This window comes from Lygodium microphyllum, chromosome 13 (assembly GCF_053477565.2).
Source record: "Lygodium microphyllum isolate KBCC chromosome 13, Lygodium_microphyllum_v1.1.10, whole genome shotgun sequence".
In the NCBI taxonomy this organism is placed as follows: Eukaryota; Viridiplantae; Streptophyta; class Polypodiopsida; order Schizaeales; family Lygodiaceae; genus Lygodium; species Lygodium microphyllum.
In genome coordinates, this window is record NC_141147.1 from 110,369,129 (window position 1) to 110,387,143 (window position 18,015).

Below are 18,015 nucleotides of genomic sequence, written 5' to 3' on the forward strand. Positions count from 1 at the left end.
GTATAGATTGTCCCATTACCTGGGTGAATTTCAAGAAGAAGTTTATGCAGAATTTCCTTCCTCCACAATTTCATGAAAAAGCCATAAAGCAATGGGACCTTCTTCAGCAAAGAGATCGTGAACCTATTCCTCAGTACACCGAACGCTTTTGGAATGCATTACTCCAGTTACGCATGCTTGAAGACGTACCTGAAATGACACACAAGCGTAAGTATATGTCTGGATTACTTGGGCATTACTACGTTGAAGTTAATATGTTCAAGCTTGCAACTCTTGAAGACGCAATTTCTTTAGCTCATGATATTGAAGACAAACTCCGAGGAAGAGACAAGCGTCCACAGCAATTTCAAACCAATGGTAACTATGGATCTAAGCAATTCAACTCAAATTTTAGAAGAATTAATCAAGGACGTTTTCCTTCATCATCCAATACAAGGTATAAAGGTATAATGAAACACAAGAGATGCATGATTTAGAAATTCAAATTGGTGAATACACTGAAAGAATGAATTTTCTAGTTGTACCATTACAGTCCAGTGATATTATTTTAGGTATGCCTTGGCATCATCAGCATAACCCTAATATAGATTATTCCACGCATTCAATTAATATTCAATTTCAAAGAAAACATATTACATTGTATGGTATGCATGCATCTAATGCTTTTCCACTGCTTTCGCATACTCAAGCTAAACATGCATTACGCAAAAGTAGTAAATTTTATCTCATTTGGGTGAATGAACTGCAAGTTAAAGAAAAACATATGCATCCCAGGCATAAAGAATTTTCTTGCACATTTTAAAGACTGTTTTGCAAAAGATCTACCTCCTGGTTTACCTCCTTCACGTCCAGAAGACTACAAAATAGATTTGATTTCTGGTACACAACCACCTTGTAAAGCACCATATAGGCATAACCAGATAGAGAAAAAAGAAATTCAAAATCAAGTTCAGGAATTACTAAATAGAGGATTGATTAGACCTAGTAGTTCTCCATTTGGTGCACTTGTTCTGTTGGTAAATAAGAATAATAATACTTATCGTATGTGCATTGACTATCGTGCTTTAAATAAGATCGCTGTAAAGAATAGATATCCAATTCCTAGAGTCGATGACCTTATGGATAAACTGCAAGGTTCTGCTATATTTAGTAAAATAGACCTTAAATCTGGTTATCATCAGGTAAGATTAGATAAGTCTGACATATTCAAGACTGCATTTAGAACACAATTTGGTCATTATGAATTTTTAGTGATGTCTTTTGGATTGACTAATGCACCTGCTACATTTAGTAGAATGATGAATCGTATATTTTTGAAATATTAGCATTGTGTTATAGTATTCTTTGATGATATCTTGGTATTCAGTAAAAATGAGAAAGAATATTATAAACATATATCCTTGGTTTTCAAGTTATTGAAAGATAATCAATTGTATGCTAATCAGAAAAGAGTGAGTTCTTTTAAACAAAAATTGAATATCTAGGTCATATTGTGTCATCACAAGGTATTAAGGTTGATCCTAAGAAAATAGAAGCAATATTAAACTGGCCTAAACCTAAAAATGTGCATGAGTTATGATATTTCCTAGGTCTTGCTAGTTTCTATAGGAAGTTTGTGCGTAATTTTTCATTACTTACTTTGCCTTTGACTAAACTTTTGAAAAAATATATTATTTATCATTGGTCTGATAATCAATAGAAATCTTTTGACTTACTGAAACATGCATTAACCCATGCTCCTATTTTACAACTACCTGATTTTAATAGACCATTTTTTTTACTAGTCACTAGTGCTAGCAGATTTGGAATAGGAGCCGTACTTATGCAAGACAATCATCCCATAGCCTATTCTAGTTGTAAGCTGAAACCCTCCGAACTTAAATATTCCACATATGATAAAGAATTATTAGCTGTAGTACAAGCTTTAAGACAATGGAAGCACTATTTAATGGGTTCTGAATTTATGATTAAGGCTGATCAACAAAGTATTAGACATGTACTTAGCCAACCCCAAATATCTGACCGACATATCAAATGGGTAGCCTGTATTCAGAGTTTTCATCCTATCATTCAATATCAACCAGGTAAAGAAAATGTAGTGGCCGATGCATTAAGTAGAAGACCTGCCATTCATAATATTTCTGTTATATCATTTGATTCTTTAACTCTTATGAAAGATATTTATCATCAGGACATTACTTTTTATGCTGATTGGAATAAATTAGTTAGAAATAACTGGATTCCTATTGATTCACTGTCTTATAATGATGGATTCATGTTTTATGAAAAGAGATTATGTGTTACAGTTTCATTCAGATCTTTTGTTTTAAATGAGATTCATTGTCCTCCATATCAAGATCATAAAGGTATCATATCTACTTTACGTACATTAACTAAAGATTTTTATTAGCCACATATGGACACTGATGTATCTAACTTTGTTTCTGAATGTTTGATTTGTCAATGATTTAAGAGACATCATGGTAAACAATATGGATTACTTATGCCTTTATCTATTCCATCGAGACCATGGGAACAAATTTCTATGGATTTTATTACTGGTTTACCTAATACTAAAGCTAACCATGATATGATTTGGACTGTAGTAGAAAGATTTAGTAAACAAGCATATTTCATTCCATGTAAGAAAACTTTAACAGCATCTCAGACAGCACAAATGTTTTAGAAAACTGTTTTCACTAATCATGGATTACCAAAAGTTATTATTTCTGACCGTGATTCTAGATTTTGTAATAACTTTTGGATTACTTTGTTTGCTAACCTAGGACAAAGATTGATTATTCATCTGTATTTCATCCAGAAACTAATGGACAAACAGAAGCCACTAACAGTACTATTTTAGATCTTTTATGTGCTTACACTATTTCTAAACCACAGACATGGGACACACATTTGCATTTACTGCAGTTTGCATATAGCAATACACCACACACAGCTACAAAGAAAGCACCATTTGAAGTGATTTATGGTTATAGATTGTCTATACCTATTGTATCTTTATCAAATAGAATTCAGAGTGCTGATGATATTGCTAATATGCACGCTACTATTTTTGATGAGGTTAAAGACATGATTGCCAAAGCCCAGCAATCATATACAAAACAAGCCAATAAGAAAAGGCAGACCATGAATTTCAAAGTTGACGACTATGTTTGGTTAAGAATAGAAAAACGTAGATTACAAAGTGTAGATAAACACCCAGTTGTGAATTTAGCACCTAGATTCTATGGACCATTTAAGATCATTCACAAAATCAATGACAATGCATTCAAGTTAGAACTACCACCACACTGGAAAATTCACAACACCTTTCACATTAGTTTATTACGACCCTTTAGAGGACAATTACCTGTACACCCTGTTTATGAAAATCCACCTTTTTTAGAGACTAAAATCCTTGAGTCTGAAGCTATCATAGATACTGACTTTATGACCACTAGAACTGGCCGTAGATATTCTAGATATTTGGTCAAGTTTAAAAACCATCCTGTTGAAGAGGCCCAATGGATGTATGCTAGAGACTTAAATGCTTTTCCCAATCTGTTAGCTCCACATTGAGCTAATAGCAATTGAGGACAATTGCTATCCCACCCCGGGGGTATGATGCCAGGAGGCATATTTCACGGTGGATTCCGTGCCATAGTGGATTCCGTGAGGTTTTACGGTGGATTCCGTAAACTCTGTTGACCGGGGCTCATACACAAAGTGGATTCTCTGTGCGAGAAGTTGATGGGGACGCCTATCCTTTTCGGGCATTTTATTAATTTAGTGTGTACATGGGTAATTCCATAGCGGGTGATTCCGCAAAATACATATTAAATTAATAAATGTTTATGAGTTTAGAGTGCGCACTCGTGATAAATTAAGGTTAGGATTGATTTCTAACCAGTTGATTTATTTATGTAGCTGAAGACTGCTAGGTATTCACTTTTGTCGGTTTAATTGTATTATTTTACTAACGATTGTGAATGCTTCAATTGATGTGTAGAGATAGCAGCAGTGTCGGAGGAAAGCATTGGAGGATAGCATGTATTCGAGTTATCACTTATATTTTGATGGGCGCATACCTTAGGCATGGCGCCTATATTTTGTCGCGCCTATTTTTTAAGGCGTTGGATATTTATTTATTATTTTGTATGCGCATGGGCGCATGATTATGTTATTTGTACTTGGACATTGCATTGGGTACGCCTGACTCTTTGGGCACCGCCCATTAGCTTTATTTCTATTTTGTGCTAAAGCAAACTCAAAAGCCAAAAGCTTGCTATTTTGTAATTGGGGCTATTATTTGAGCTTGAAGATGATTAATACATAAAATATATGCTTTGTGGAGCGCTCACACAAGGCATGGGGGGAGATTGCACCCAATTGGTCTCTTGTTCATGTCGTGCATGCTTTTTACCTTGAGTTTTGTGCAAAAAGTAGAGTTCTTTTGTTCTTGGGGACCTTCCGGCATTCACTACGCGAGCGTACAGCATCCGATCTGTGCACCTGCCACCATGTTTCTAGGATTAATAGAACTAGATAATGGCACTCCATGTTTTTTGTATGATACATGCATTGATTTTATGTTGAAATGTAGGCTATATATTTCAAAAATTGTTTGTTTTGGCTATGATGGTGCCTTTGCAATGATAGATTATCATACCAAATTATCTACTAGGTTGAAATGGTTAATACATTCATGACAAATATTCATTGCATTGCCCATAGGACAAGATTAATATAGTAAATTTTTTTGAAATTGCACAAAGCATTGATTTATGCATGGATTCAATTGCTTAATCAACAAATTGTTGTAAAAAAAGTGTGTAATTTGTATGAGGCAATATTAGCATATACTCGATCACAAGGAGATTTTGAAGATTTCCTATGTAGGAAAACCCATGAAATGTAAGAAATTCTCTAGTATTTCCTAGGTACATCTAAATGCATTCCCTACATATAACTAGGGAATCACATTTCCCACATCTCATAGTAGGAAATCTTAGGCGTGCTTACATAAATTCCCTACATACAACTAGGGAATTCCATTCCCCACATCTTATACTAGGAAATTATAGTTTATATAGCTAGGGAGTTCTATTTTCCACATATCATGGTAGGGAATTATACACCACACAACTAGGGAACTCTATTTCCCACATCTTATACTAGAGAACTATAGATGACCATATCAAGATAGTACATTTTTATTACTTTTTTTTCTAGCACTATCCATAGGGAATGGTTACCATATAAATTAGGCTTTAAAGCAAGTAGTCGCTTAGTTTTATGCTAATTACATGAACCTCTTTAGTTCATTTCATAGGCACTTAATATAACATTACATCTCCAACCTTTTTACGACCTTTTGCAAAAATTTTATTCGTAAATTCTATTGATCAATGATTTAACATCTACCATCATTTGACCTAGCTTGATACCTATATACAATAGAAACCAATTCGAATTCTCTTTTGCACAATGTATAATGTTATAAAAGATGTATACACTTACTAAGTTTATCTTAATGGGATACTTCAACACAACTAGCCTCCAAAGAAAAATGTTAAATGTACTAAAACGTGCGGCATTCCATGTTGCAAAAATCAAACTTTTACATTCATCACTCACATGATCCATAAGTTCTTATTTTTTACCTCAGAACACATATTCCTTGAGAAACTAGTGTATCTGCCTTAGGTCTTTGATTTTTCTCACATTTTCTAAAGGGATACCTTGATATCCCAAAAGACTTAGCCTGAATCAAACTTGATCGTAGGTGAAGTGAGCAATATGTCCTTAGAAATTGACATGATTTGGGTTAATCAATCCATTTCCTATGACATCAAGGAGTACAAGCATTTAATTAGATGTAAAGGTACCCTATTAGTTCCTTGTGTTTCCGTGGGCTCTTCTAACGTTTGATTCCCTTTCAAGGGATATGTTATGATAGTTTAGGGTTTTTGTTAATAAAAATGCATCCTCCTTAAAGGGGGCCAAATCATTGAGCCAAACAAACAATCAATGTCAGAAATCAGTCCTTGCCCCAATGTTTAGTATTTCAAGATATGGTTATTGATATTCATGTTTTCCATGGGTGGAATACCCTTTAAGGAGGATCTTTCACAAATGGTGAAATACACTTTTTTTTGCAAGGGATTTGTTCATGATTGGTTGGGTTTAGAGGGGACTAGTCTACTATCTTCATGGGTTAGCACGCTTCTCCCCTAAAGCAAGAGGGAGCATGCCCTCACACTGTCATAAGGCTATGCACTTAGTAAGAAGGCTATGCAAAGCATAAACAAGCTTAATGACAAAAAATAAAAACTAACTAAACAATGATGGAGATCACATAAGAATTACCCAAAACAAGCTACCAAGAACACTTGCAAGGAGCTAGAGCCAAGAAGCACTACAAGAGAAAGGCCCTATAGATGCGCACTATACACGCGAAAAAGCGGGCGCATGTATCAATGCGTCTATTTACGCTAGTATATAGAATGCGTCTATATATCCGCATTTATAAACACGCCCATAGATGCGAAATTAAACACACATATTTTTCATTTCTCATAAAGTCCCTAAATATGACCAAACCTCTTAACAGCTAGTGTTTGTTTGAATACATTACCAACTTTACTTCTTTCTGAGTATTACAAATATACATCCAATCATTCAAAGCTAACTATATATGTGTGATTTTATGTCGTATATACATCGAATCATGCCCTATAAAAATGTGATTGGATAGGGCATGATTCGATGTATATACGACATAATTACACCTGGATCATAAGGACATGATATACATGTATATATGACATGATATACATGTATAGGCATACATGTATAGGACATGATATACATTACCAACTTTACTTCTTTCTGAGTATTACAAATATACATTCAATCATTCAAAGCTAATTATATATATGTGATTTCATGCCCTATATACATCCAATCATGCCCTATACAAATGTGATTGGATAGGGCATGATGATTGGATGTATATATGACATAATTATCAGAGAAGTGATTGATACATGCACATGTTGCATCTATTGTGCACTTAACCTAGCCATGGCTAAAACTTATAGATCAAAGGTTGACTTGTGCATGTGTAATATATATATATATATATATAGAGAGAGAGAGAGAGAGAGAACTGATCAATACACTCACATGTCTCATTTGTTGTGCACTTAACCCAGGCATGCGTAAACTTATAGATCAAAGCTTAATCACTGATTCAAGGGAGTACCCTCACTTTTTAGGGTAGTCCCTTGATTCTCATTATTCTCGAGGAATATACATCACAATCAATACAATCAAAGAAAAAGAAAGACATGCATGCCAATTCATAGCATGAGTAGATTGATGTAAATCAGTTGGCTTGTGCATGTGCAAGCTATTCCAATCATGTCAAGGTGCACTTATAGCTCACATAGAATTTTAGATAAGGTGGACCACATGTACTCAATGTGCACATGTCATGTTTTCATCATCTTTAGCCAGTGTGTCCACTTATTGGTGACTAAAATAGATCACTATAAGGATACTTTGCAATACCAACAAGCCAACTACAAATCTCTTATCTATGAAATATATAAGTAAATTAACTTGGTTAATTTGAGGTCAAGTTTTCCTTCCATGGACAGTGTGGTTGGCTATCTACTTCAAGGTTATGGGAACTTGCAGAAGTCAATGGAGCATCCTAAAAATGACGATACTCTAATTACTATATCAAGTCACTTTATATACATATCTTTGATTGATTTATGAATAACATGCATTTCTCTATCTCTTTCATATACACCTTCATTGCATTATCTCTCTCTAGCTAAAAACCATTCGTGCTTTATCTACCTATTGATACTTGCATGCAATTGCAAGTGGGATGGTCTAGTAAGTCACCACATATGTGCCAATTGACTTGCCAATGTGTTATCTCTTATCCTCAAGCTTTGTTATATATGTCACCACATAGGTCAATTGATTTGCTAGTGTACCATCTCTTATCTCAAGATTTTCTATATATTTCACCAGTATTCTCAATCAAAAACATCATATCAAGCACATCTTGCATTAATCAAGCAGATTGGCCAACCCACTGAATAGCAATGTAGATCAAGATCTTAGCTTAAATCAATGACACATTTTTGCACAATATATACTATTAGAGTTTAACTACAATATATAATGCCTGCAAATAAGAAAGAGGCTTGATTTGTTGGACCACTATGCACATACAATCTATATATGTCATATTCCCTAAATGCATGTATTGATACTTACAATATGGAGGCAAAAATTTGATATTGAAAGACAAGGAAAGTCATGTCATGTTGATCCAAAAAAAACCAAAAGCTACCATCTAATCAGTTTAATTATTACTGCGCGTATGTCAGCGCGTGTAAATATAGGTATTATCTGCGCATATATACGCGCAATTACACACACTTACAGACGCGCTACGCAGAAATAAAAAAAATAAAATAAAAGTTGTGGCTTTCTTTTCAAACCTGTGCTTTCCTGCATTTTTTGCGTGTTTTCTCCAGTTCGAGCTCGACATCACTACTCATGTCTATCTATCACTTCATGAAGACAATGAGGGAAGGAAATAAGAGTAAAAAAAGGACAGGAGGAAAGAAGAGCCAAAGAGTAAAGAATAAGAGCCAAACAACAAGGAAAAGAAGAAGATTCAAGCAACTTACCAAGGGAAGGGAGAAGGAGGACAAGAAGATTGCAACCTAGCCACCACCCATCGGAACAAGCAAAGAAGGTGAGTTCTTCTTCTCTCTCTCAATCTTGTTTGCTTCCTCTGTCTGTTTGTCTCTCTCTCTCTCTTTACATGCTATAAACTGTCATCTATGGAGATTTTTTTGCACGTTTTTAAACCAAGTTTGAAAAAAATGGTCCGACTATGCGCGTCTCTCAGCGCGTCCAGATGACAGTGTAGATGCAGGTATAGACGCACACAGAGATGCAGATATAGACGCAACATGTAATATGTTTTATTAGCACATGTTAATATGATTTTTCTTGTGTAGATGTAGAATCCTGGATCTTCCAGCATTGATCCTGAGTTGGAATGCATGAACAACACCTTAGCAAAGTTTTCTAGAGGTGCTAGTAGCTTTTTTGGAGGTTTTCCAAACAAGGAGCAATTCATAGGGCAGATGACCAATTATCTTGGTCGCCCTCCCACTGCAGAGGAGGTTTTCAGTGTGATGTTTGGGATACCTATCACATCTTTGCCTAGCACTACTGCACAAATACCAAACCTTGGCACACCTCTGATAACAAGTACTCCACGCACTATGCATACACACAGATCAGCTGATGCACAAGGATCAGCTAAAGTACATGGATCGGCCGAAGCACGTGCATCTGTAGAAGCACGTGCATCAAGTGAGGTAGAGGGTAGTGCCCGTCGAGGGAGGAGGGAGAGTCGTGCGGGAGGACGAGGAGGTTGAGGGCTTTGTGGGGGTTGCCTAGGAGGTGGCTCTCGATCACCCTCACCGGGAAATGAGAGAGGTGAGCCTCCACAAATGTACTACTCTGTCACTGATGTTGGTGGTATCTTGCATGACTTTGAGGGGAGGGAAGTGATAGCCTACTTGAGGAGTGTCGTGCATGCCATATACAAAGATTGCATGATTCCCTTCAAGCACCAAAAAAATGGTTTGTGGCAAGAGGTGCTGTGGGAGTACATACAAGGTACCCTAATCCTGAGAATTCACAATTCCCAGATGATTGGGGATGGTCAAAGGTGAGAGACGCACTTCATAACAAGAGGTCTCACCTTATAACATGCGCCAAGGAGTCACTACGGAGACAAGAGCAGGGGCGCCCTAGATATGGCCAACCACCCAATTGCCACCGCAGGGAGTGGAAAGAGGCCAAGAAGAGAGCAGCAAAGAAAATGACAAGTTGCCAGCATACAGAGGCATGACGTATCCAGATGGCAACCATGGGATCATCGCATTATGGATCGGGTGGCAGAGAGTCATGGGAGGTTGAGTTTGTAAGTATTATTTGATTTCTTTTTTAAAATTAAATTTTATAATTTCTTTCACTTCATTATGTAGCGTGTTCGAATACGTTGTATGTTCAAATGGTTTTGTAGTATCATATCGTTGGTAGGATGCCTACTTCTAGAGAGGTAGGCTACCATCGAGGTCATAATCGGGCGTCCACTTGGCAAAATTTCTACGAGGAGGAACTCATCATGGAGGAGCAATATAATCATGCCATGAGGATTCCACCACTAGAAGAGGTATGCTTTATTTTTTACATGAAAAGTATAGGTAACTCTAATTTATTGTTTGTAATGATATTTATATACCTTAATCCTTTGTGTAGGTGAACCCTGATGCAGTTGAGGATAGCAAAGGGGGGACTAGCAGTAGCGGTGGCGGCAACGGCAGCGGCACAAGCAGCGGTGGTGGTAGCGATGATGATGCCTCTTTTGAGGAGATGTAGAGGAGCCCCATGCATGCATGCCTCCCCTTGGGTTGTAATTTTTATTTTTGATATGTATTACTTTCAGCTAGTGCTTGCGACCATGACCATGCTTGAGGTCACAAGCACTAGAACTCATAATCTAAAAATGTTTCATCTATATATATGAAATTTCGTGTTCTACATACATTGTTTTGTTTTTAGTACAAAAATCTTCGAAATAATCTTTCTCTGTTTTTCCTAAGCATACAATTTGATGTTGATGTGAAAAAAAAAACCAGAGAGCATGTGGCTTTGCAGCGTCTATTAGTGCGTCTAAATTGCAAGATAAATGCACGTCTATTCTCGTCAAAAACTTGCAGAGTAAACGCTTTTTTAGACGCATAGATACACGTGTGTATAGAGACACAATATGAATATATCCACTTTTTTATAAATATGATTATATATTTATGTAGCGTGTCAATACGCGTGTCTATATGCGCGTCTATATGGGCGTGTAATTCTGACTATAAGCGCGCTTTTAGACACGAAATTGTAGACGAGGTAATAAATGCGCCTGATATTTTTTATCATAGTTCAAATATTGCGTCTACAAGCGCGTCTATGAAGCCTTTTTTTTGTAGTGAAGTGAAGCACCAACCAAGAGTGAGTAAATATCAAGTGCACATAATATGTGTGGTGCTAAAAAGGGTTACCCTTATATATAGGCTACAACTAGGATGAGTCTTGAGAGGACAAGTCCTAAGAGAAATCCTACAAGAGAGACCCTAATAAAAATTTATAAAGCAATATACAAACTTTTAGTATCTCCTCTTGATGCTCAATAAATGTTATGAGTGAACAAATGTTAAAATGATTAAAAGACTTCAACAAAATGATAGATTCATGGTTGTCCCAGTCCTATGCATAGACTAGATGTGCATGAGGGATAGCCCAAAAAAGACTCCTCAAGTCAAAGCATGGGATGAAGAAACAACTCCCCACATATATGGTTGCTTACTAATGTCTAGGGTAGTCCAAGTAAGAGTTTCGCAAAGTCCATGAAGTCCATCCTATTCTCATCACTCATACATAACATTTGAAAGAGCACTCAATGTAGAAGAAAAAGCCAATCCCGGCTACTAATCACATTGAGGACTAGACTTAGAAATCACCTCCCAAAATGTAGCAATGGATTCATTGAAGAAAGTGAAACAAAAGTACACCCAATAAGTACCATAGTCCTCAAGGTGAATGGTCTAATATTTCCTAAGAAAGCACTAGTTCCTCCTCTTGAAATACCACTTCATGAATCCTCCCATTGATCAGATAAAGTAGGAAGTTGCCACCATGAGGTTAGAGAAGAAGCTCTTAGGTGGGGGTGGCCACATTGGGCCACCTCACCTTGGATCCAAGGCTTTGTCTTAGTAGCTATAGGTGACCATTCTACATGTTGAGTTTTCTTCTAAGAACAATCTTTAGCGAGATTCCTTCTTGCCATGAACCCAATAGTGGTTCTTATTCTTCTTTCCTTGCTGCACTCAGAAGGCATTAGTGGTTGGTATCCCCTATAGCTTCCCTTGTACTTGCATTGATGAAGTTTTAAAGCACCAAGTTTTGGAAATGATAATCAATCTTTACTACCTAGATCACTTTTACCAAGGCACTAAGGCTAATGAGGTTTGGGCCATTTCATCACTTGTGTACATGAGGAGGTTGTAAAGTTGAGTTTGAAGAGTAAAAGCACAAAAAGATGAGTGAGCTGCCATGCATGAGATCTCTCTGAGCTCGACAAGCTTGCCCTGGCTCTTCATGATGCAGAGGTAGTCAAATTCGAGAGCTTCAAGCTCAGCAGCGGCATCACCTCCCCCATATACATAGACCTCCGTGTCATTGTCTCCTTCCCTGCCCTGCTCACGTAGGTCGCACAGGCCAACTGGCCCACCATCTCATCCCTCCGCTTTGACGTCATCTACGGCATCCCCCACACCGTGCTCCCCATTGCCACCGCCATGTCCCTTGCCTGGGGCGTTCCCATGGTCATGCGCCTCAAGGAGGTCAAGGACTATGGCACACGCAAGGCCATCGAGGACATCTTCCACCCTGGCCAGGCAGTCCTTTTTCATCCTTGAGAATCTCGTCGCCACACCAGTATCTTTATCCTCAAGACTATCGCTCTGCTCACTGATGGATTGACAATAGGGGGACCATGCAAACCTACATGAGAACGGCGTGAAGCTTCATGCTGCGCTGGAGCTGACTCATATGGTGGAGGTACTCATGTAGCATGGGAAGATAATGGAAGATGTGGCTGCCTATGTGCGACAGTTTTTAGCAAAGAATCAGACGTCCTTGCCAAGCCCAGCAGAAGGGCAGGTTCCCCATCCTCCTAAGAGCAAGATGTCTTACAGCCAACGCACTCTTCTTGCATAGAATGCAACAGCAAAGAGACTTTTTGAGCTCATGGAGAAGAAGAAGAGCAACTTATTGTAGATGTGAACACAGCAGAAGAGCTGTTGGCTACTGCTGAAAGGGTTTGTATAAGCTTTTTGTTTCAGTTAGAAAAACAGTGAGATCTGATGGTATAACTTAACCAATAACACAAGCAATCGATCAGTGTGAGCTTTTCTATACTTTACATTGATTTCAAGTTACATCATTGGAAAACACAACAGACCAAGGAAAAACAAAATGTATTCCTTTTAATTGTTCCTTGGAACTTAAATACACAAACACTTCAAGTCCAGAGACCTTCTTGATGTAGTAATTTGCTCCACATGAGTACAATCATCTAGCCAAGGAGGAGTATTTCTTCAAGGAGCTATCTGATTGGACCTGAGAGTGTGGTATAATTGAAGCCATCTTTACATGTCTCGGTTGTATATATATCTACCTACTGGATGCTTTCATGTACACGTTATGTGAGTTTATTATTGTTAAGGCCTTGGTTAGGAACAACACCACAATATTTGATCAAGGCGATTGCAGTACGAGTTATGAGAGACTCAGGTATTCACCATCACTTGCCAAATATGTAATCAGTAGGCCCACCTCTTAACTATGGGCACCAAATGACCACAGCTAGGCTGTGTGCAGTTAGTTGACAGTGCATCTATGTCTAGTAGGTGCATTTTTTGCATTTAGAAAAGATGACGTTGTTTGATAGGTTCGTCACTTTTCTAGATGCAAAAAATGCACCTACTATAGTGGTTGTACTTTTTGCATCTATGTCTAGTAGGCTACTCATTGGAGTGGTTGCCAAAGCAGCTATTGGACAAACTCTAGAGTTAAAATCTTATGTCAAAGGGATATTGAAGAATGTGAAATTCTTCATAGTATAGTGTTGTTTGGTATTATAGAACACCAAGAAAGCATAGGTTCAAAGGCGTGTTGAAGGGGGAGTCTCAAAGTATTGTGATCATCCATCATTCTTATGTGGATTACTAAACTTGTTTTCCTCTTTATGGTGTCCTAGGCTTGAGGTGTAAACATTGCTTGGCCTATTTCAGCTTGTGCAAGGATAGGATTTTGGCGCAATCTAGACAAACTTGTACTTAGAACTATTATATCCTTAACTTGGATCACAACTCAATTGTTATGTTTCGGGTCTTTTAGATGCTAAATATTTTACCTGCAAAGTCTATTTGGATTCTTGAGCAGAAAGTTCAAAATAATATCAATCTTGTTGTGAGAACATTCGGAGGATCGTAGGACATTCCACCAAGCTTGTTTGTATTAACTCCTATTTAATGACCTGTGCCTTGTAGGATAGAGAGTCCACCTCTGTGAAGGAGGTTTTGTAGTTAGCATTGGAAGAAGGCTATGGAGTAGGAGTTGGATGTTATTGAGTGGAATGGCACTTGGGACCTTGTGTCTAGGCATGTTCATGGGAAGGTGATTGGTGTTAAATGGGACTTTGAGACCAAATACCACAATGGTGGCACTTTGGATAAGCAAAAAGCACGGCTCATTGCAAAGGGCTTTGCATAGCGGCTAGGAGTGGATCTTTATAACATCTTTGCACCTATAGCTAGGATGGATACCATTAGGGTGGTTCGTGCCTTAGCTAGCGATGGCCAATTTATCAACTTGATGTGAAGTCTTCCCTTCTTAATGGTGATTTGAAGGAGGATGTCTATGTTGATCAATCTTTAGGCTTTTCCATCATAAGATGTACAGGTGTATAGGGCGAAGGCCCTTTACGGCCTCAAATGCAATCACAATTTATGAATAGCCATTCAATGATCCTTCAGTAGCTCCTACTATTGGCAAAGTTGTACTAGTAGGGTGTGACATATTTACAAAGAATTCATGGTATTGAATTGGCATGGCAGGATTGCTAGGTTTCATTCTCGGGGGGTTCACTCATGAATATATGTATATATAACGTGAGTTCAAATTAAGGGGTTTTTAAAATACCATTTTTATACATTTTTAACATACAAAAGGGTGTCATATAAAGGGGTTACTTACAGATTGAATAGAAAAGGGTTGTGTTTTATTGAACAAAAATTCACAGATTAGGATATTTATAAATAGGCCATGAACGCACATTATATAGAGAATATATATATAGTAAACCCCGCGAGGTTTCATTGTATTGGTGTTTTACTTTTCTTCTAAACTAGTATGACATAGGCATAAAGAGTGAGTACATATGGAGATTAAAAATTTGAAAAGGTTAATTATCTTGTGTGTAGGGTACATACCTTATTACATCTATGTTTGCATATGTTAGGTGTGTTTGTAGGCTGATGTGCAGTGCGTTTTACGGACTATGTGCAGACACAAGGAGCATTTGTAGTTACTAGCTTTTGTTTTATGCATGTGCATAAACATGCATTAGTTTATTCATTCTGTATCCTTATGTTCATGTTGATGGATTATGAAGAAGGTTTTATTTACATATTTGTTTGTTGTGTGGAAACTGTTAGGTACAATATTAATGAAAATGAACCAACAATTTTTTTAAATGTAACTTTGTTTGGATTTTTTTGTATTGTTTGGTTTTTTTATTGTGGGGTCTTTTTGTGGTGAGAGAACTGAGGTCACTCTCATGGTCAACTAGGATCTACCAGTAAAAAAAATGAATATCCCCGTGAGCTAGACTATGAACTGTACCTGCACAGAATTGGAAGGAGTGCTCAGTTTGGTAGAAAAGGTATTGCAACACATGTAGAGCTTGTAAGCAGCATGATTGCAGTTTCGCTTTTTACCAGCATGTAGTAGAAGGGCATTTATCTAGAGAGGTTTAGCTTTTTGCCCATTCTAAGAGCATGGAGTGCTATTGGAGCTGTGATGTATGGCAAATCAATACATGATATGGTTCTCAAATGTGGACTTGAATGAGATGTTGAGGTTATGAATATTGTCATTAACATGTACACAAAGTGTGCAAGTCTGGTGGAGGCATGCAAAGTCTTCGACATGTTGTCATGTAGAGATGTAGTGTCATGGAATGCATTGATTGCAGGATATACTACAATTGTGGATAGCTCTTGTGCTCTCAAGCTTGACATGTTTAGCTTCTTGTCCATTCTAAGGGCATGAAATTTTGTTGGAGCTATGATGCATGGTAGATCAATACATGATATGGTGCTCAAATTTGGGCTTAAATTAGATGTTGAGGTTATGAATATTGTCATTGACATGTACACAAAGTGTGCAAGTCTGGTGGATGCATGCAAAGTCTTTGAAAAGTTGTCATGTAGAGATGTAGTGTCATGGAATGTATTATTTCAAGATATGCTATAGTTGGGGATAGCTCTTGTGCTCTCAATCTTGTCAATGAAATGCAAAAAGAGGACAAAAAACCTCATATATTCTTTTTTGCAAGCATTCATAAAGCATGCACAAGCCTAGGAGCTTTGGAAACAAGTAGGTGGATACATGACCAAATTCAAACGAATGCATTAGAGGGATATTGAAAAAGACAAAGCTCTTTTTGTTTCACTTATAAAAGCATGTGAATATAATCAATATACTTGTCCATGTTGAATCACTTCTTGGTTTGTCATTATTCATGGCCAAGTGAACTTTGAAATTTTACTTGTTGCATATTGTCATAGTTCTAGCTTTCTAAACAAAATGTGTAGAAGATATATTGTGATAAGGGTGGTTTCATTTGTATTCTTATTTTTTGTTGATGTCTTCTATGGTAGATAGGTTGTGCAACTACAAGAGAGAGGGTTTTTTGAATGGTAGCTTGTTTGAATTTGACTAGACAATGATTAGTGTTGTCCTAGATGGCCAAGATTTGGCTCTATCAATGCATAATCTAGAGCTCCAAACTTCAAGCATGGCTACAAGAGTAGATGGCCTTGGAAGTGAACATACACTTGACTCAAATTCATCAAGTCCTAATTGGTCTAGGTCTTCTGCTTCAAGAAGAGGGGTCCCTCGTCTAGTATTTGTGCATTGAGATGTCGGTTCGTCTCAACATGCATATCCTATGTAACAAGTTGGATCCTTCACTCAACAACATTTAACTTTGTTGATGCCATGCATATATGAAACTTTGGAGAACAAAAATTGGGCAACAAGGAAGGCAGCATATTGAAACACTTACTCGCATTGGTTTCAATCTTGGCCTTGCATTAGTGTCTTTCATGTCAATCACCTTGAGTATCCTTGAATCTTGTCGGTTTGACAAGGGTTGTTCTTTACCATTGTATTATTTGCTTTCGATGCTTTTTGTTGCATTCTTGAAAGACATGCTTTATCTATGAATATATATAATTTCAAATTATTTCCTTGCTTAGGTGAAACAAGTAAGAGACAGTGTGCATGATGCAATGCAACTATGGAAAAATCTTTCAAGGGGGTAGATTGTGAATCTCCTTAATCACCAAAGAAAGCTGGATTTTTTTTTTGAAATATATCTAGTTGTCTAGTTGTGCAACCTATTTGGAGGAGGTTGGGACTACAATAAAAAGGCATATCTAGTTGTCTAGTTGTGCTTCTCATGCTTTAAGTGGTGAGAAATTATCATTTCTTTTAGTGAATGAAGCTTCAAATTTGTCTTATTGGTCAAAAAGTGTAGGTTTAGAGGTGTTTAGAGTATTATAGTATGTCTGTTATAATAGCTATAGATAGATTTCTCTCTTGATCCATGGCATTCCCTATAATAGCTATAGATAGATTGCTCCAACTCCTGTTGCCAATGCCATCCCTTATATCACAAGAAACTTTCAATCATTCCCTACTTAGGAAGAAAAAAGGGAATTCCCTATTAATTTCCTACTTAAGAACATACATAATTAGGGAATGTAAATGATCATAGGAAAAATGGAACATTTCCTAGTTAGAGAAAATTCCTACATAGAGAAAATTCCCTATATAGTTCCCTACATAGGAAAATTTGCCTATGTAGGAAATTTTCCCATAGGGAAATTTCCCTATGTAGAAAATTTACCATGTGATTTCCTAGTTTCTCTAACTAGGAAATGTTCCATTTTGCCCTATCATTTACTTTTCCTACTTATGTGTATGTGAAGTGTTCTAGCCTACAATAGGCACATGAAGAGTTTGATAAGTTGCCAAGTCAAAGCATTGTATCATAGG

The 18,015-nt window shown here is 37.2% G+C and overlaps 1 pseudogene; it reads left to right on the forward strand.

Moving 5' to 3' along the window:
* Positions 1-11,802: 11,802 nt before the first annotated feature.
* On the forward strand, positions 11,803-13,025 carry LOC148027046 (uridine 5'-monophosphate synthase pseudogene; annotated as a pseudogene).
* The last annotated feature ends 4,990 nt before the right edge of the window (positions 13,026-18,015 follow it).